Below are 22,186 nucleotides of genomic sequence, written 5' to 3' on the forward strand. Positions count from 1 at the left end.
AGTATAGTTACAACGGTTACCCCACCCTTCAAACCGAAACGCATTACTGCTTCACGGCAGAAATAAGCAGGGCGGTGGTTCCTACCCGGGCGGACTCACAAGAGGTCCTACCACCAGTAATTACGCAAATTATAATTTTGCGGGTTTTGATCTTCATAAAATGTTTTAATTGAAACCGTACAAAACTAACTTACAAACGTTTAAATTCAAAAACTAACCAGTCCCAATTACGTTGAAAATCTACATAAACTCACGTAATTTAGCGCTCCTATAGTCTGATGGCAATTACTCTTTTGTAGTAGGCTTCATTATGGAGGCACGTCTCATCTCAGTATTAGGGTAATATAATTACAGAGTTCACCTCATAATATTAAATACGACCGCAAAACATGAATTTTCTTGGTATTTGCGCGATTAATTAATTACGTTTTAAGGATCCTAAACAAACTTGGATCTAGAGCCGCGAACGTGAATATATGATAATACAAAAACACCCTTGGGGCTCATCACATATACAAGAATCGTTACGAAAACGAAAACACAGAAACTATTACACTTAGGTATAATAATAATTAAAACAAATATTAATGTTCTTAAAAAATTGGAAAGGATGATTAGAAATGTTATAGCAGACACTTCTTACTCATACATATTTGTTTAAATATTCAATGCACGCACAAAGAGTTTAGGTAATTAATTATTTGATATTACATAGAATATTTTTTTATTGCGTAGAGGGGTGGATTAGCTCACAGCCCACCTGATATTAAGTGATTAACGGAGCCCATAGACATCTACAACGTAAATGCCGCCACCCACCGTGAGATATGAGTTCTAAAGTCTCAGTATAGTTACAACGGCTGCCCCACTCTTCAAACCGAAACGCATTACTGCTTCACGGCAGATATAGACAGGGCGGTAGTACTTACCCATGCGGACTCACAAGAGGTCCTACCACCAGTAATTATGCAAATTATAATTTTACGGGTTTGATTTTTATTACGCGATGTTATTCGTGCCCCGTGCAAATGAGTCGTGAACATTTGTGAAGTACGTATTTCATTAGAAAAATTGGTACCTGCTTGCGGGATTCGAACACCGTTACTTCGCTAGATACGAATGCACCGGACCTCTTGTCCTTTAGGCCACGACGAATTAAGAAACGAGACTCGATAAGCAACGAGATTGTAATTTAACAAGATCTGCTCAAACGTTTGCTGCCTTCGTCTTTTCACGCATTAAATCCATTTTTTTTTTTTTTCGGGCCGAGGGCCGAACCTCCTACGAGGTCCCCGCGCCAAGGGGGCGCGCGGGGTATGTGAGACTTAACGATCTGCAGGTGTTGAGAGCAGATCGCGGGCCCAAGGATTTTAGGGCCCACCCACTAAACGACTCCCCTGCACTCTTACACCCGACGTCCGATCTCCGTCCGGGGTCAGAACCTGGACAGAGTAGGGGGGTTCCCGCGGTCAACACTACAACCAGACACGCGGCGCCACCCCGAGGACGCCCGATCGACGGGTCGTCGAGGCGATAGTCGACGACCAACGACGTCGGTCTCCGCGGTACGGCGGCCCTAAAATCCATATTAACCCAACTCTAGACAATATTTTTAATACGCTTTTATTAGCTTCAGACGTATGAATGTATGTTTGTAACGGAATCTTTGAACACGATTTTGACCCCCTTCAAACGCCGGATTAACTCGAAATTTGGTATACTTAATTAAGGACCGAAGGCAATTCAATATTAAAAAAAAATAAAAAAATTGAAATTCAACTAAAAAATGAAAAATAAATAATAGTTTAAAAAAACTAACAAAATACGCTTTCATAGAAAATCTATTATCCTATTTAAAAAAAAAAAAAAAATAGGTGCGTGGGTTGCATGGTATAAGTAGTTATTTTATGAATAACTACTCATATCATGCACCCCACGCTTTTTTACAATAAAATAATTTTTTCTTACACTATTTTTAATTCAAATTTATTTTCTATTTATTTGTTGGATTTTCTATAAAAGCGTAGTTTATTAGTTTTTTTTAAACTATTATTTATTTGTGAACGTTTTCGCCTGCTCGCAGTTTTGTTTAAAATAGCATAGTCGTATAAAACCAACCAAACGCGGTAGTCAGCTTCGACTCCCCTCCAAAATCAATACCAATTAATTGAATAATTAAATCAATTCATTTCGACCTATTTTTTAACATTTTACAGGTACTTCTAAAGGTATTCGATTTAGTTGAGAGCCATCAAAGCGACCCTCGGAAACCCGTTTATATCATAGATACTTTATCATTAATTTTATTTTCAAATAGAGCTTGATGAACATTTCGACGAAATCACCGTTCATTTTAGAGATAAATTTGTAGCCATAGAGATCTCCGGCTTTTAGGATGTTTTAATAGATACGAAATTTAATTATAAAATACCATTTTTGATAAGGAAATATTCTGATTAATAATCTATTAATCCTATAAATTTTGACGTTATTTATTTCTTATTCACGTTGAGACCGGAAAGCAATTTTGTTTCGCGGCAGAATGTTTAGTATGTCACAAACGAGCGATTATCGACAAATCACCTTTTTTTGCCTACCTACCATTTTTTTAATGCCTAGATGGGTGGACGAGCTCACAGCCCACCAAGTGTTAAGTAGTTACCGGAGCCCATAGACATCTATAACGTAAATGCCACCACCCACCTTAAGATATGAGTTCTAAGGTCTTAATATAGTTACAACGGCTGCCCCACCCTTCGAACCGAAACGCATTACTGCTTCACGGTTGAAATAGGCAGGGTGATGGTACCTACCCGCGCGGACTGACAAGAGGTTCTACCACCAGTAAGCCTACCAGTAGCTTCGAGGGGCTATTCTGGCTTACCTTTATGATGGGCTAGCTCACGAGCTCAGTCTGAGAGAACTCGCTAATATCTGCTCTAGCTAGCACCGGGTCGGAATCGCGACTCGCTAATCGGAGTTGCGAATTACTATCAACTTTAAAAAAATTATACAATCACAATAAAACTGCCACACTACGTTAAAATTTAAACAATAACTTAAACTTTCCTAAACTAACAGGGGCTCACAACAAATATAGATAGTCTCGTTAGAGATTAAGCGTCCGTTTGTATTTTCACTTACCTAAATCACGTCTCGCTCGTTTTCCTGGACCGGTCACGCCTGTTTTTAATGTCGGATAATACGATTGGACGCACATTATCTTTTATAGTACCAAAAAAGCCTCTTTGTGCTAGAAGGACGAAAAATATTTACATTATTGTCCAAAGCTATTTGTTAGCGTGATTTCCAATCGCGTTTTAACTAAATGGATCCATTAAGCCCTTCTCATTCGAACTTATTAATGATATTTAATACAGAAACAATGAAATAACAAGCCTTGTTAGTTATTCGCGAAATCTCTAGAAGCTGACTTTTGTCTTCTCTTATTCCCGTTTTACAAACCCGACACTAATAAGCAGTGTTTCCACAATGAGGGGAAATTCCCCATTTGAGGGGAAATTAGGGTCCATAGGGTGAGAAAAGGGCGAAGACATTAAAAGGGGAAATTACGGGAAATCATGGGTAAAATCTAGCTTAAAATATTGCGGTAAATTTCGGATCTATTTTTTTATGGACTCTACCGTGGATTAGCGTTACTACACTAGGGCCAAAAGTAAAAACTACAGCAGAAAAGTTTTTGAGGGGAAAAAAGCCCTGTGAAGGGGAAATTTGAATTGAGACGCGGGGAAAGGAAATCATTAAAGTGGAAACATTGCTAATAAGGAACACAATCATGCTCAATTTTGATTCTATTTTCTGAAACGTTCGTGTAAACCGCATCTAATTTGGCAAGGTACAAATTGTGGCTCAATGTCATATCCAAAGAGACGGGAGCGCCGAGAGGGGGTGGAATTCCCGGAGAGCCACGCTCCAGCAGTGACGAGCAGTCCCGTCAGTCTGCACAGGACGTCAGGACGGGTGGTCGCCCTGTTCGTGACGTTAACAAATCGCGCGCGAAGTTAGCGATAATATTGTACTGTGGATACGTAATCGGATTAAGCTTCGGTTTGTGTTAATCGTACGCGAAATTTAATGCACGATATTGAAGAAAACTGCGTTATTTAAAACAAGAAAGCACTCATCAACCGTCGTTAAAAATCAACAATTGAGCTAATATATTTATTCACGTTCTTTTAAATTTCAATGTTAGCATCCTCCAAAACAATAAATCCATCATGCTAATCGCTCGTTCATTAGTAGTTTGTACCATAGATTCAATGACAAAACTGAATTAGTGAAAACTTAATTAATGGGTGCGCTGATGCACGCAACCTCCCTTGCGGCCAGTAGTGCGCGGAAATTGGTAATCAGGAGCACAGATTTGTCTAGCTTGCCTACAAAGAGCTACTTACAACCCACCCGATCATTTCGCTGATCTAGTTCAATCTCTGGCTGAAGTCAATGTCTTTGCTTAAAATATTCAGCATTCAATGTCACATGTTGCCTGCACATGCAATACACGAGAAAAAATTGCTTTTGGGCCGTTTAATATTGAATGTGACAAGACCTCATTGGATTTGTATTTTATAGGCCTAAATGCTCATGGAGAGACTTTTTATGTTAAATCCGTGAACTAATTACTACTGTTTAGTTACAAGTATCTAGAAAAACAATTGCATTTATAACTGTTTAGCAACAAGAAATAGATAGGATGGTTAAATTCCGGTACTGTTAGTGTGTAAATTTCAATTACTTTTCACGTGCCAAACTTTAGTAATTCTTCTCTGGCTTATTAAAAATCTGAACATGTGAAAATATCGTAAATTTACGCTGAATATCTATACTAATATTATAAAGAGGAAAGATTTGTTTGTTTGTTTGTTTCGAATAGGCTCCGAAACTACTGGACCGATTTGAAAAATTCTTTTTCCATTAGAAGCCGACATTGTCCCTGATGAACATAGGCTACTTTTTTTTATTTTTTTTTATTTTATTTTTTTTGTTTCATGTGTGTTTTAATGTTTCCGAAGCGAAGCGAGGGCGGGTCGCTAGTTTATAATAATTCAATGTCAAATCGCAGCTCCATTTATCCGTCAGTGGAAGTGTCGAGCTCGGATAAGCCTACCCACGTAATTACGGTAATAAGGGAATTTACATGTCGGCCCATTCTACATTCCCAACGGTGTATATATTATTATATATTATGTGTATATTATGTACATATAATATATTCGTTTTTTTTAACATGCTTTTATTAGCTTAGCTTGTAGGTTTATTCGTTTCAATATAAAGCAATCTTTGAACGTCATTCTAATGGATTTTCCAGACGTCTGAAATATCACACGCATCAGAGACCGATGACTAAACAATAAATTTATAACTTCGCTCTAACATACTGACCATAAAAATAAATAAATTAAATGTTCATTCAGCTTGCTATTTAAATGCTTTATTGCTTTAGTTTTTAAACCAAAAATATATATTTTTGTTACAAACTACTTTGTAATAATAACCAGTGCTTATCTGTAGAGATAATAAAATCGGAAACATGTTTATTGTGTAACTGTGCCTTTGTGCAAGCCAATCTACTGAACGGTTGAGCCACTTTGAATGTGGTTTTCAGGAATTATAATATTACTAAAATCGAATTTGATCACATTATTTTTGTGCGACAATTTAAAAGTTGGATGAATTGAAATATACGTACTTTATATAGTTAATGTAATCGGTAGCCCAAGTTTTCTTGGCATTGACGTGTGAACTGGTTTGCGGCTGGCCTGGTATTAAGGAGTTACCGGAGTCTATGTTCATCACAATACGAGTGTTGCCACCCACCTTGATACATAAGATCTATCTCTTAAGAGGACAGTATAGTGGCTGTCCCACCCTTCAAACTGGAATGCATGATGCTTCAAGACAAAGCAGGCAGATTGCAGAAAGGGTATCAGGGATCTGCCCGAAAAAAAAAGGAAGATTGCACCTAAGCTTACAAAAGTTTATCTCGCCCTCTGATATCGACGAAATTTAACTAAATTACTATTGTATTTTCTTGGATTTTTTTGAGCCATAGTACACTTTCAACAAGATCTCACAAAACGTTCAATTACTAACTGTTCATAGATCCATAAGTCTGTCAAGCCACGTTTGTTTAACAAGGCGTAGTACATATAAAGCGATTTTTTATTACCAGATGCCACTTGCGTGGGTGTGAGTCGCTCGCTCCAGGGATTTTTGCTTTATTATATATAAATCGTAATTTTGTTTACATCTCATTTTCTGTAATTAAATCGCTGTTAATTTGGCAAAAAAATAATAATAATCTTCTATACTTATATATGTATATAAGTATATAAATGAATTGCTGTTCGTTAGTCTCGCTAAAACTCGAGAACGGCTAGAACGATTTGGCTAGTTTTGGTCTTGAATTATTTGTGGAAGTCCAGGGAAGGTTTAAAAGGTAAATAAATATGAAAATGCTCGGAATTAAATAAAAATAACAATTTCGTTTTTCCTTTGATGTGTGTTTTTAAGTTTATCACTACATAGTATAAAACAAAGTCGCTTTCTCTGTCCCTATGTATGCTTAAATCTTTAGAACTACGTAACAGATTTTGATGCGTTCTTTTTAGTAGATAGAGTGATTAAAGAGGAAGGTTTATATGTATAATAACATCCATTAAGTTGTGGAGAAATCAATAATAAATTACAGTTTCCGAAGCGAAGCGAGGGCGGGTCGCTAGTATTATACAAAAGTTTAGCTCTTTTATTTATCGATTGAAGCACTACGAAGTCTACCGGGTCAGTCTGAGAGGTCCTCTCCGTCCGGCTGCTCGAGCCGGAATGTCTTGTACATTTTTTTTCTCCTATCTATTCTAGTTACCTCAAGCAGCGATACTAGGCTTACAGAACGAGTAGGTGACTCACGGGGCTCTAACCTGAGGACGATGCTAACACTAGCCCTAGCAAGAGCAGTGCTTCGCAGAATCTACCACCGGAGCGGAAACGCGACCCACTCCGGCGAGAAACTCAGTAGACTGTGTCCTAGGGTTAATTTGCTCCACCGTGACCGGTGACCGGTGCGGCAATAGTCACTCGTACTTAGAATATGTATACAAGTAGAACAGTGGGAATAGTTCGTACATAATTTCTCCTGAAAATTCTGTATGGAAAACCACTAGCAAAAATTAAAAGGTTAAAATACTTAAAATGACCATTATCGCCACAGGAATCATAAGCCACTTTCTTCGGAGTAGGTTTCTTCATTTCTGAAAGTCTAGTTTGATGCAGTCACTCGTTGCACAATTCCTCTTCACGTGTATCTATCTTCGACAGTCCTAAGGGCTTCAGGTATGGGGATGCTGGTAAGTGATGCTATCAATCGACTATCTGATCTTTTCTGTCGACATGATCTACTATCATCAGATTTTCGAGGTGGTCAGAATTTTTGCGGATAATGTGTCCTAAGCTTAATATGCGCTGACAACGGATTGTAGAGAGTCTAGTTGTTATGTGGAGCTCGTCGTGAATGGTCAAGTTTGTTCGGTGATCGGTCCGGATAAGTAACATCCGTCTCCAACACCACATCTCAAATTCCTCAATTTACCAGCCATCTTCATCTTCTTACCAGCCTTCTTCAAACGAGGCTTGTGGAGAGTATTAAGCGGTAAGCCGCGGCTTGGCTCTGCCCCTGGCATTGCTGAAGTCCATGGGCAACAGTAATAACTACCATGGTGGACCATGTGCTCGCCCGTCTGCCTACAAGGGCAATAAAACGTCTATTGTATGTTAATTTTATGGGAAAAACTGAGTATTGAGAACAGAGTTGTAAGTAACCAGCTTCCGACCTACGAACCCTTGTATGAGAGCTATTATACTCTGTAGCGTGTACAAAGTGTCTTTAATACTCAAATAGTACAATTCTAAATCTTGTTTTTTGTACATCTTATTGTTTGAATATTATACGTTTGGAAAATATCGCCTCAAAAAATCCAGTTTCCAACTTCCAATACCATGAAGAACGATATTTTAATTGAAATTTTGTGGGTGTACACAGAATATGACCGGCGACTGACAGTTGCAAAAAATCTATGAAAAATAAAAGCTATCGACAACTCAGACAGCCAGACAGTTTTGTTTTACCATCGCGCTGACACTTAATTTGAAGTTGTAGAATATTGTAGATGATAAAGAGTCCACAATATCCCAAATATTAAGCGCTAATTGAAGCATTAGCTTTGCATTAGCACATATAGGTACATTTTGGTTTCCATTAAGAAACCATATGCCATGGCTGCCCCAACTTTAGACCGGTAGTCGTATGGTGATCAGGTCTGCCTAGTTCCGCAGCAGTCTAGAGATATATTGTCATGTTTCTTTTTATTTATTTTTATTGCTTAGATGGATGGACGACTTCACAGCCCACCTGGTGTTAAGTGGTTACTGGAGCCCATAGACATCTACAACGCAAATGCGCCACCCACCTTGAGATATAAGTTACGGACTCAAGAGGTCCTACCACCAGTGTCTAGATTTAGTAGCACTTCCGAATATCCCATCTTTTGGTCTGTGCTTCAAAGTGACTTGAAGGCAGCGCGGACTACGATTTCTGTAGGATCCTATTACTAAACGCTATTGCGGGACTCATGTAGACGATTTTTGGAGATGAGGATTAGAGGTCACAAGATATCCCAAAGCTTCGGGCGATTGTTTGCCCAGACCCAAAACATAAGTTAATAAGGCTTTGTCGTCCAAAAACTCAGGGTCAAAACATGCCACCTTTAATTTTAACGTGAAATATGCATTAATCGATTAATCGATTATACAATATTAAATAGAACTTTGTTTACAAACTGTTGGAAGTCTTGAAGTTTTTGCTTTTAATAAGTCAAAGTTGAAGAGTGACTTCTGAATTAGTTTCATATCAAGTTATGAAGAGGAAGCACTTTACATTAAAGCTCACTTATGGACTTCTGTTATTAATTTTGTAGATTTCAATATATTTGCACCGATTTCTGTATTTAGATATTATCATTTTAAAATTAAATTGATTCTTCGCTTCTAAAATGTATCAATTCAAAATATACTCTATTGAGAGTCGACAAAGTCTATAATGATGGTAGATCACCGGTGTTATTTTTTTTTTCCTTATCTTTGATTAACCTTGATTATTATTTAGTTATGAATGACACATAATACAACGAAGAAAGTTTGTTTTAGTTCTTAAGATCTTTATTTTTTGATAAGTTTTTATGTTGGAAAAAATGGAAATGTAGAACATGAACTGTATTTTCTTTTTAGTTTCTTTATATATAAAAGTGCTAAGTGTAAGTAATAACTTATGGAATTATTCCTCAATGATAATTCCACTGAACTTAAGAGCCTTTTACTCGTAGACACTCTCAAGTTAATTTGATACTGCAGGCTATGTATAGGATATAAAATGACAACGACGATGATATTAATTGCTTTAACACACCACTAATTAAACCGTGACAAACACTGTCTTGACTATTTAAAAGAAGAATCATTCACTAATTGTTGAAAGATAAACACCGCATCTGTTGTCCATTGATGGAAAGTCAACAATAATCAGGCGTAATCAGGTACACGGTCAGAATGATGTCGTGATATACCCATGGCCGCGTTCGTGATTGACTACAACAAACTATAACAGTTTTAAATACCTTCTAGGGAATAGTAGTCAAAACCGGCCCGCTTTGCTGACCGATCTTTCTTTTGACTTTTATCCGATGGCTACCCAACTTCACAGTATCACCCGCTAAACCAATTTTAATATTTATTTAGAGATTTTATGGAATATAGGTTTGGCAAAAGAAAATAAAAAAACTTATTAGAAATTTGCCCACCCGTCTTTTTCTTCCCTACCTATTTCGCTGGTGGCTTAATGGGCTATTCCTACTACCCTCGGACCAGTAGGTAAGCTCACGGGCTCAATTTCAGAGAGTTTTCACTGAATCTACTACCGGATCGAAATCGCGACCCACTGTAACTTGTTTGCGTGGCGCATAATTGCAAAGGAATTCAGTTGGGTAATACGATATCCTTTTGTATTAATCTTATATCCACCATGAAATTTAAAATATAGTTTCACGGCGAAAACATTAAGTTTTTCAATTAGCAGAGCTCAAAACGCTGTTCCGTTGCAGCCAGTTTTCAGACCAAGTTTTATATAGTCATCAGATTGCTTGAAGAGGTATTAACTAACTTTTCCTGTTATAACTGAGAGAGGATGTTTCGAATAATTTTCGTTTTTAATTTATCGAAGGAATGTCGAACGGTAAAATTAATTAATTTGTTGTTGATGGTTATAATCCTTTGGCATCTAACGTTGGTGTGGCGGATTTTGTTGGAGAAATCGAAGTGGTTTTTTTAAATGAAAATATTCGAAAATAATTTGGGTAGATCTAAAATTACCGAAATAAAATTAGCAACAGTCGAACCCTTTTTATAATACTAAGAAATCACTTTTAGATAGTTCAAATTCTAAGCTCCGCTTGAAGGTTAGGTTCACTCATACTCAGTGGTATTCATATTGTCATATTCCCGTAATTACATTAAGATTTGGCATTTTTAAAAAAATATATTTGATCGTCTACCAAAAGCCGACTTAACCTAATGGGTGTATGGCTCTAATAAAGAATATAAAAAAAAATCGTCTACCATTCAATTCACGGCCCACCGATGTAAGTTTTTTAAAATTTGCTATCGCAAATCCTTTAACTCAAGTTTACAAAATTAAAAAGTTTCTTAGAGTTATATCAGACAGCCTAATAAAATGATACGTTTCACGCATACATAAAAGCAACGGTAAACTTGTTTTCAAGTCAATCAAAATTTTCAATTTACGTTTAAAAACAAAATAAATGTTTTCGAGAAACTCGCGACCTATCGGCACATCATCAAACAACTCACTTAAGCGATAAAATCTAAACGAAATAACCTGCGTAGGAAACCTGTCAAAGAAGTTCAGAAGTTAATTAATACGATGCGACTCCTGGAACCAAGCAGGAAGTCTCGTTTTGCTTTGAAAAGGTCCTCGGGACTGTTGCCATTGTTATCGAGTTAGGCGGAGTTGTGAGTTCCCTTTTCGTTAGCTTTCATTAGGCTGCGTATGTTTTGATTCAGGGGCACAAACATTACAAATTGGAACTTAATCTAATTTTCGAATGATTTGATGTACTTATATTTTGTTTTTACAGCAGCGAAATCACGGCGCGTTTGTTTTTTGGAATATTCACCGCAGCTTATAGTCACAGCATGAATAATCCGATGCCTATCTAGACGATAAACTATGGAGCGTCCAGTTCATCGTCTCCAAGTCCTAAAATGAGGTCCGAATTTACTCCCGTTACGGGTGGTATGGTACTACAAAATGGTATCTTCATCGTCTGAAATCGTACCTCAGTGCACTCACTTCATATTATTATATACCGCGAAGAGAATATAAACGAATGCTCGTTTATTATTATGGTCACATTGTTATGGTCACGCTTATACAACAAATTCCTCCTCCTCCTCCTTCAGTAGATCGCTCATTGCTGAGCATCGTGATGCGCCCGCCTGCGACCTTTTTTGTAATTTGTAGCCACTTATGTCGGTCAGTGGCACAGTGAAGTGCGTGGCCCAATCTCATGTCCAGATCCTCGAACACTTGGTCACTCCATCCTTTTCGGCTCCGACCTCTGGATCGTCTTCCATCCACTTTACCCACTATAAGTCTCTCCAGGCTGTCAGAGGGTTCTCTTGCTATATGACCAAAGTATTGGAGCACTCTATATAGACATTTGGTGGATAGCCTCTGGTCAACTTTTAGCTCGTTGAGGATGGAAGCGTTCGGCTTTCCCGTCCAAGGGATGCGCCACATGCGCCACCAGCACCACATCTCAAACGCGTCTATGCGTCGCCTGTCAGACGCTTTCAAGATCCAGGTCTCAGCCCCATACAAAAAGATTAAGAAAACGAGCGTCTCAACAATTTGCAGTTTCGTCTTCTTGAGTATGTTTCGACACTTTTATATTTTCGTTTCCTAGCATAGACAAATTAAATATAAATTATCCTTCAAATAATTTCCAATCGTGCAATTGCTCGAAAAGGATCTTTAGGAAAAGGAAGTTTATCACTGGTGGTAGGACCTCTTGGGAGTCCGCACGGGTAGGTACCACCACCCCGCCTATTTCCGCCGTGAAGCAGTAATGCGTTTCGGTTCGAAGGGTGGGGTAGCCGTCGTAACTATACTGAGACCTTAGAACTTATATCTCGAGGTGGGTGGCGCATTTACGTTGTAGATGTCTATGGGCTCCAGTAACCACTTAACATCAGGTGGGCTGTGAGCTCGTCCAACCATCTAAGCAATAAAAAAAATAAAAAAAAAGGAGTTGAAAATGAAAATATTTATTGACGAGACTGACTATGACCTTTGAAACTAATTGAAAGACAATGGGTTGGAGTTATGGTTTATTGATTCATCTATCGAGCATTTCGTAAACACGATTTCTGTATTGTTATATTTTAACTAAAATAAATACCGTAACTAAATATTTTGTTGTACCTACATCAAAGTAACTTCATTAGAGCATCACCTCAGAAATCTTCATGAAATACTAAAGAGATTAAGAGCAATAATATACCATTGATTTTATACATCACTATATGGTATTATAAAAAACAAAGTCGCTTTCTCTGTCCCTATATATATATATATTTTTTTTTTATTTTTTTTTTATTGCTTAGATGGGTGGAATTTTATATCCCTATGTATGCTTAAATCTTTAAAACTACGCAACGGATTTTGATGCGGTTTTTTTTAATAGATAGAGTGATTGAAGAGCAGAGTTTATATGTATAATAACATCCATTAAATAGTGGAGAAATACTGTTATCACTAATAAATTACAGTTCCCTAAGTGAAGCGAGGGCGGGTCGCTTACTAGGAGTATATACTTATTTTAAAAAAAAAATGGAATAAATGAAATAACGAACATCATTGTTCTGTCACTTTACTGTGCCATTCATTTCCTACGGCGCTACACTTTCTCGATGCTGCTCCAATACATTTTCTCCACGCTGCTTTGTAGTCAATTCAAAGTGAGATTTTGTGACGTAGCTAGAAGCTTGAATAGCGTTCAATTATAACTGAATTGGACTTTACAATCGTTTCAAAGTAAACCATTCACTGCCTATCAAAAGCATAAATAATTATTTACAAACACAATTAGAAAACAATACCGATGTCTCCAAACAAACGGTGAACGAAAACAAGGATATTGGAGTGTAAGGTGCGATGATCGTATTTTCTTGGGGCGGCCTTACCGCGTTATGCTTGAGGTCACACAGTTAATTCCATGTAAAGTAATTTAATTGGATTTACTAAACGGTTCAAATTGAGACACTAACGACAAAAGTGGGAATGAGTTGCTCGCTCCGGGCATTTCAATATTGCAATAATTGTTACGTTATAATACTCCTTGTAAAAAGGAATATTTAAAAAAATCTAATATTTAAAAAAAAAACTAATATTTCAAAAAAAGACATTGCCGTTGAGTTTCTTGTCACTTCTTCTCCGGACGGAGGCTAGTTTTTGTGAATTGGCGGTAGTTCTTTTTGACGTTCAACAAATATGTACTTTATAACGAATTATTAAAATAATACCAGTTTAAGGTGTATTTTATAATTAAGTATAACGATGTAAAAATATATTTCATTGGTGCTATATCGACTGACAGCTTTCTGAAAAACTATCTGGTTGCCCGGCGACGTCTCTGCCGCTCCGCCCGCATGCATTCCCCTTCAAGACCGACTAGTAGAGTAAATAGGGATGTGTGATGTGTGCGTTATACACTCCCCCTTTTGATCAGGTGAGGACCTATCACCTGGTCAAACAACACAAATAACGCGGACTGACACCTAAGCAATAACTTTACGCGGGCGACCTCTACCACGTTTAGGTACGACCGGCTCAGGACATTCACCCTCTCTAGCATGATAACGCCTTAAATCCGATACGTGGTACTTACCAAAAACCTCACCGGATCTATGAGCCAAAAGGTAAGTAGTAGGACTCACCTTTCTAGAGATGACGTAAGGTCCATCCCGTTTCGGGTTGAACTTGGAGGTAACACCCTTCGCAGCGTTACTAAGAACATGGGTCTTCATTAACACCAAGTCACCTTCTAAATATTCTTCGGGAGAAGAACGACCTTGATCAGCATATGCCTTGCGAGAGTCCTGATGACGTTCAAGGTTCTCCATTGCTGTCGAGATGGTATCGGCAAGCTTGAGCAAGTACGGTGTAATCTGGGGTACAAAATTTTCAGATGCAACGACCGCTCTTAGGTCCGCCTGGACCGTCAAAGGGGACCGCAACTCACGACCGAAATTCAGGTAAGCAGGGGTATGCTCAGTAGACCTAGTGAGAGAACTATTAAACGCAAATCGTACGAACGGCAATACCTCTGGCCAGTTTTGGTGACGACCCTCAACCAATATGGCGATGTGAGCTTTCAGGTCCCGATTCTTTCGTTCAACTGGATTCGCCTCCGGGTGATAAAGACGGACTATGCTTTGCTTTACACCTAGAACAAACATAGCCTTCTGCATGACATAAGCTACAAACTGCACTCCGTTGTCAGAAATCAAGCGCCGAGGTAGACCAAATCTCATAAATACCTCATTGACCAGCGTCTTGGCACAGATCTCTGCTGTAGCTTCCGTGAGAGCGAAGACTTCTACCCACTTACTGGCAGTGTCCTCTACAATAAGGATCCACCTTTCACCTTGCGGTCCTCTAGGCAAAGGACCAAAGAGGTCAATCGCAAGAGTTTCAAACCTCTGAGCGGGAACAGGAGTCTGTAACAGTCCAACTGGCTTAAGGTTAGATGGCTTGTACCGCTGACATTCAACACAAGTCTTAAGATATTGAGTTACAAACCGTCTCATACCAGGGAAATAGAACCTTTGCGAGATACGGTGCAATGTTCTATCGATACCACTATGACCGGCAGTAGGCGAGTCATGGCACTCGAACATGACTTTACTCCGCAGACTTTCTGGTATGACGAGTTGAGGCTCTTCGGAATCAGTATCAGGCACATACCTATACAAAACCGCTTGATTCAAAAGATAACCTCTCTCAGTCCAGCGATTAACAGCAAGTTCATCCTTACCTTCGAGGTCCTGGATAATCTTGGCAACCTCTGCATCAGCCAACTGAGCTTCCCGGGTCGAAGTCGCATCCCAGTGTGGTACGTCTATGACAACCGGGCAAATGTCGCATGCCGGTGTTCCCCCATCACTGGTCGCGGGTCGACTAAGAGTATCGGCTAATACATTGGCCTTACCTGGGGTATACTCGATACGCAGATTAAAAGCCTGCAGCTTCATTGCCCAGCGAACCAACCTACCGCTTGGTGACTTCAAGGAAAACAGCCACTTCAGAGGTTGGTGGTCAGTCATCACACGGACTGGATGACCATCAATGTAACCACGGAATCGCTCGACAGCCCAAACTACCGCGAGAGCCTCTCTCTCAGTAGTAGAATAATTTTGTTCGGCTGTGGTAAGCAAACGACTAGCATACTCTATTGGATGTTCATCATGGGGCGACTCCCCCTGCAGTAGAGCAGCACCCAAAGCATAGTTACTAGAGTCTGTCCTCAGTAAAAACGGCTTAGTGTAATCCGCTTGTACTAAAATAGGAGACGTGGTCAACAACTTCTTAAGAGATTCAAACGCCTTACTTTGCTCCAAACTCCATTCCCAAACATACGATTTCTTAGTCAAGCGTGTGAGTGGTTCAGCTACCTTTGCAAAGTCCGGTATAAATTTGCGAAACCAGGAACACGTTTGAAGAAAAGTGCGTAAGTGCTGAAGACACTTAGGCTCCTTCATATCTAATACCGCGCGTACCTTGCCTTCATCCGGAGATATACCCTCCTGAGAGATCACGTGACCCAAATACTTGAACTTTTCTCTAGCAAAGACGCACTTGTCTCGATTAGCTCGAAGCTTAAACAAGCGGAGACGGTCGAATACTGCACGAAGATCTGAAAGGTGGCGTTGGTATGAATCTGAGATTACCAATATATCATCAAAATAGGCTAATACGGTAACGTCCTTAAGCGAGGATCCCGATCGAAATCTATCTATAAGTCTCTGGAACGTAGCTGGCGCATTCTTTAGTCCAAATGGCATACGCTTGAAACGATACATACCGAACGGTGTGACAAAGGCCGTTTTATCCTGATCCTTGATACTGCACTGCCAGTAACCACTTCGAAGGTCACAGGAACTCATCACGCAGCCTTTTTTTAGTTGACTGCAGCAGCTCGTCAATGCGTGGCATAGGATACGCATCACCCTTTGTGACAGCATTAAGCCGACGATAGTCTACACAAAACCTATACCCACCATTAGCCTTTGGTACCAGAACGGTTGGTGCAGACCAGGCAGACTCGCACTCTTCGATGATTCCGTCTTTTAACATCTGATCGAGTTCCGCGCGAATGATCTCCTTCTTCGCGGGCGTGACTCGGTAGGGTGGTACAGCAATAGGGGCGTGGTCACCCGTATCGATATGATGTTCAGCAAAGGGCGTTGGCTCTCCGACTTTGTCAAAAATATCAGAATACTCACCAAGAAGATTTTCTAAGCTGGAGCGTTCCTCTTGTGTCAACAAAGTGCCCTCATCCTGCCTCAATAGGTTGACAGAGGCGCACTGAACCATCCTGCGTGTACTTTCTGTTAGCAGAGGGTGAATGACCTGAGGTCGATCAGCTGTCCACCATGTCATAGTAGAAAAATTCAAGACCAGCTCAAATTTTGTAATAAAATCGATGCCTAAGAGTGTCTCGTTATTTGACGCGTTAGGGAATACAACAAATTCTACAGGTATACACCTAGACATACAATTTACATTTACACACGTTAACTTAACAATATCAGTACGTATGCTACCATCAGCAAGCTTCACTGACATTTCTTGTGAATTAAATTTAATACCTAAACGTAACAAAAGTGAGTACAAGGTTGAACCCGCGATACTACGCCGAGCGGCAGTATCAATAAGCGCTGTACCGGGATACCCACAAATCTCGATATTTAAAATAGGTCTACCCTGAGCAACAATAACATTAGTATCATTACATTGAACATTACAAATGGTATCAAGTGAATGGAATACATTATGTTGTGATTGTGACGTATTTTGATAAATAACATCGCATGTCGAAACACTTTCTTTACATTTTGGACAATTTGCTCGAATATAACCCTTTTCACCACAACCATAGCAAAACAAGCTAGACTTATTACTATCATTTGACTTTCTAGAGTTCTTAGGACACGAATCACGTGTATGACCACGACACTTACAATAAACACAAAATAACTTTTTATCATTTATCTCACTTTTCACTTTAACCTCGGAATTATTTTTATCGGCACTGATTGGAGTCGAAGACGACGATGAACGCTGCGGAGACTGCACCCATGACCGCTGAGCTACCGCGGTACTCTGTGGCAGTAATCCAGGATGCGCCGGAGACGCAGGCCCGATGCTTCCCGCTAAAGTCGCACCATCCGATGTGACGACGCGTGAACTTCGCGAGCCGGCCGCCGGATAGCATGTCGATTGCACACGCGACGACGACGTTGACTTTATGCTCATAGTAGCATTTTCCATGAGCGATTCTTCAATAGCTCGCGCTTTATCTATCAGGGATTCAATACTGGACACCGCATCTCGTGACAAACGTTTTCGAATACGCCTATCCAATAAGCCGTATATCATGTCCAACTTCACTTGTTCGGGTAATACGTATGGTAATGTCGACATCATAGCCCTTATTTTAATAATAAATGAATCCGCGAGCTCTTCGTTTTGCTCGACAGCGAATATGTTACGGAAAATCTTGTAGGCTGGACGTGGAATACCATACATACATCGTAGTCTCTTGACAGCTTCGGGCCATGAAGACACTTCGGTCCGGACCCCTCGCCACCATACTGCAGCTTCACCGTGCAGCAGCATAGGCAGTCCTCGCAATGCAAGATCATCGCTGATCGACGCACACTCTTTAAAAATCTCCACTGAGTCGATGAATGCTTCTATAACTTCAGGGTCACGGCTCTGACCATCGAAGCGCGACGTACACTTAGCCATGTTGCCGGACTTACTGGTTAAAGACGTGGGTGTCGGTGAGGATGCTATCGCAGCGTCAGAAACTTCAGGGGGTGCACCTGAGCTACCTCTCGCGTACGATGTCATGAGGGATTCGACGAGTTGCCGATTCACTTCCGCCTGAGTTTTCGCGAAGGCGGCAAGGAATGAGGTCAACTGGTCCCCAGACATAAGTACTGGCGAAGGTCTTGCGGTTTCATCTTCCGAGCTGGACTGATTATCACTCACAGCACCTGTACGTACTTTGCGTGGCGGCATCTTCTAGAACATTCTTTCTAGCACACACAATGAACTATGATTTTAATACCTACGGTACGAAATTCAGTTTAAGCTGGGTTCGCGGCCACTAGTTGGGACGCCACTTATAACGAATTATTAAAATAATACCAGTTTAAGGTGTATTTTATAATTAAGTATAACGATGTAAAAATATATTTCATTGGTGCTATATCGACTGACAGCTTTCTGAAAAACTATCTGGTTGCCCGGCGACGTCTCTGCCGCTCCGCCCGCATGCATTCCCCTTCAAGACCGACTAGTAGAGTAAATAGGGATGTGTGATGTGTGCGTTATAACTTTCATTTATGTTGAATAATTTTTTTTTGATTTGATTTGATTTGATTTGAATAACACATACCTTTTAATCGGATGCACGACTGCTTTGTGGCAGAAATATACAGGACAGCGATAACTCGTCAGGGTTCACATTACGTCCCGTTATCAGTTGTAATGTCAGTATCTAAGAACACCCGGCTAGAGCTATATTCAATCTTAGGTGCCCTGTAAGAAAAGTTGTTCGTAATTTTCATGGAGAAACGACTTGTATACGCTATTTCCCAAAGTTTGAAGATCACGGGAAATCCTGTAACTCTGAACTTCAATCGTTAAGTTCTGGAGCAAAATCGTTCTTCATAGCTTTCGAAGAGAATTGTATGCGCTTAAATCTTAAACTACCTATCGTAAACAATTGTACAGCGTACCTAGATTTAATTTATCTCAGTGCACTTTCTTTTCGTTTTCTTATTGTTACACTAGTAAAAGGACATAAAAAAAATCTCCCGTTTTTTTCAGTATTTCGCTGCTGGAGATCTATTTACTGTGACAAAATATGTTCAGAAAAAATATGATAAATAAATTATTTACAGCCACTCAATAAGGAGATTGCAATTTTTTTGTATGTAAATGTTTAATAAAATTATAATAATAATATACTACCACTCTACCTATATATATTTCTTTTGTAAGCCAATAAAATCCTGCGAATACTATTAGAATCCATTACCTAATACAATTGAGATTTCACGCTCACGTATTTTAGCATTAGATGGACTGACTGTCTATTAATAAAAATTTTTATAATCAAACAATCTTCATCTTCTCCCTTATTCCTCATTATGTGGAAGGTAGGCAGCGGCTTTGCTATGCCCCTGCCGTTGCTGACGTCCATGAGCGACGGTAACCACTCACCATCAGGTGGGCCGTGTGCTCGTTTGCCTATACGGCAATAAAAAATATAAAAAAGACATAGCATGTCCTTTTTTTCCATTCAGGCCTATTAGTCGTCATATTTGCACTCACTACCTGTTTTCGCATAATATCCTGTTTCACGCTGTCCGTCCAAGTCTTTTTACGCCTCCCGCCCTTATTTTAATAATCTAACAATAACAGAAGTTATTTTCCTTAAAACCGAGTGTTGAATTCGCGCTAATTAAAGAAGATCTCGTGTTATCCCAATATACCTAATTCGTAGCTTATTGACGTCACAAATATTTCAAAAGCAACTAATTTAATAACTTCGCTGGGCAACGAATAGGCTTGGTATATACGTAAAGAATAAATACCACGTTTTTAAGTTGTTAAGAAATGGAAAAAACGGAACTTTAAGCCCTATTTAAGTATCTTGAATATTGACGCAATATTTAAAACATTTTAATTTTGATAAACAATTAAGACGGAATCGGAAATATATAATTTAATGTGTTTTACTTTAATATGAAGTTGGTGGAAGGTCCTATTATAGGGCCGAAAGTGTAGGTTCCACAATTATGTCTATCGCAGACAGGAAGACAGTTGTTTAATCATTTGCGTAATAAAATCTTAGGAAGGTCAGCAGTTTTATTATAATCGTTTTCTTTATAGAAGCACTATAAAATTAACAAACTTAAAGATCCTTTAAAATTCCTTTAAAATTCTCTAATTTAAGTCAAAACTTGTACAAAAATAAATCGTACCAATATGATCAAAAACGATTTTTTTTCAGTCTGAAGAATATCCGTTTTACTAAAGTTAATATCTGATTTGAAGGGTAGCTGTTGTCAATTATTGCTGAGATAGTATCAGAATGATCCGGGAAACAAAATGGCAGACATGAAAACATTTCAGTTTCGTTTGGGTATTTTTTATTTATTTATTACTTAGACGCGTGGACGCGTGGATGAGCTCACAGTTTAACTATTGTCAACTGATTATCGATGCCCATTGATATAACTACGTGAATGTCGCGGCACTCTTGAGACTTGATATCTGCTCAATTGTATAGTAATTGTACTAATAATAATTTTTGTAGGTTTGATTTCTTACTATGGAAGTCATTCGTGGAAATGAGTTGGAAAAATTACCTATCTGAACGACGCGACTATCCCAGTGTTAAAAACTAACACTGACGTAGGTGTAACGCTCGACAATACACCAGGTCGCCTCCTGGCTGAAACTTTTCTCGCCCATCTGTTCTGGTAAAACTGGAAAGGCTGGTACATATTTCACTAGAAAAATTAGTACCCGCTGGCGAGATTCGAACACCGGTACATCGCTACGTACGAATGCTACGCTACGTCTTATCCTTTAGGCCACGACGACTTCAATTAGGTTATAGATGTGTATGGGCTGCGGTAACCTCTTAAAACCAAGTGGCATATAAGCAATAAAAAAAATGTCAAAAGCACTCATTTTGCCTAGTATCGACTATCAGGAAAATCTAATTTTTAGCCAAATGAAATATGAAATGAAATCACAAGGATGGTAATTTTTCTTAATAAAGATCAAAGCGTTCGAATTCTCCATTCACAAAAGGGCTGAGCTAACTGATTTAGCTAAAACGTTACTTGAAACGCCTACATATTCTCGACGCTAATTAATTGTATTATCAATCCCTGAATCATGTCTTAATTAGTCGCGTCTTTGGAACCGAATACCCTTGTCCGGGTTTACACGAAACTCGTTGTATCGATTTCCGATTGGTACAGAAGATTACCTGCCGATTTGCGCCTCCAATGAACCGCATTCTAATAAGGCAATATTAATAATTAATTGCACTTGAACAGATTTTTCGGGTACTTAAGAAGCACTTACACACAAGAAGGTCTTACTGGCGGTAGGACCTCTTGTGAGCCCGCGCGGGTAGGTTTTGAAGTTGTCGTGGCCTAAAGGATAAGACGTCCGGTGCATTCGTATCGAGCGATGCACTGGTGTTCGAATCTCGCTGGCGGGTATCAATTTTTCTAATGAAATACGTACTCACCAAATGTTCACGATTGACTTCCACGGTGAAGGAATAACATCGTGCAATAAAAATCAAACCCGCAAAATTATAATTTGCGTAATTACTGGTGGTAGGGCCAGTTGTGAGTCCGCACGGATAGGTACCACCACCCCGCCTATTTCTGCCGTGAAGCAGTAATGCGTTTCGGTTTGAAGGGTAAAGCAGCCGTTGTAACTATACTGAGATCTTAGAACTTATATCTCAAGGTGGGTGGCGCATTTACGTTGTAGATGTCTATGGGCTCTAGTAACCACTTAACACCAGGTGGGCTGTGAGTTCGTCCACCCATCTAAACAATAAAAAAAGAAAAAAGAAAAAGCATTTTAATAACTGTTCATGACGATGATGAAGAAGAAGAAACCACGCTTGACAGTTAATTTTAATCGTTTTATTTAATTACTTGCAAAATACATTATATTAACAAATATTGACGCGTGTCACGCTGGCTG

At 39.2% G+C, this 22,186-nt stretch overlaps 1 protein-coding gene across 2 annotated transcripts in view; it reads left to right on the forward strand.

Annotated features, from left to right (window-relative positions):
* Nucleotides 1-22,186, forward strand: part of Rab26 (RAS oncogene family member Rab26) — an 81,466-nt gene that overhangs the window by 34,124 nt on the left and 25,156 nt on the right. The window contains exon 1 of one of the 2 annotated variants that reach the window (XM_089730428.1): nucleotides 3,737-4,068. The exons of the other annotated variant lie outside the window; for it this stretch is intronic. The gene's annotated coding sequence lies outside the window, so the exon portion shown is untranslated. Of the gene's footprint in view, nucleotides 1-3,736; nucleotides 4,069-22,186 lie in introns of those variants that run through there. 2 annotated transcript variants of the gene reach the window in all.

This window comes from Bombyx mandarina, chromosome 10 (assembly GCF_030267445.1).
Source record: "Bombyx mandarina strain Sakado chromosome 10, ASM3026744v2".
NCBI classification, from domain to species: domain Eukaryota; kingdom Metazoa; phylum Arthropoda; class Insecta; order Lepidoptera; family Bombycidae; genus Bombyx; species Bombyx mandarina.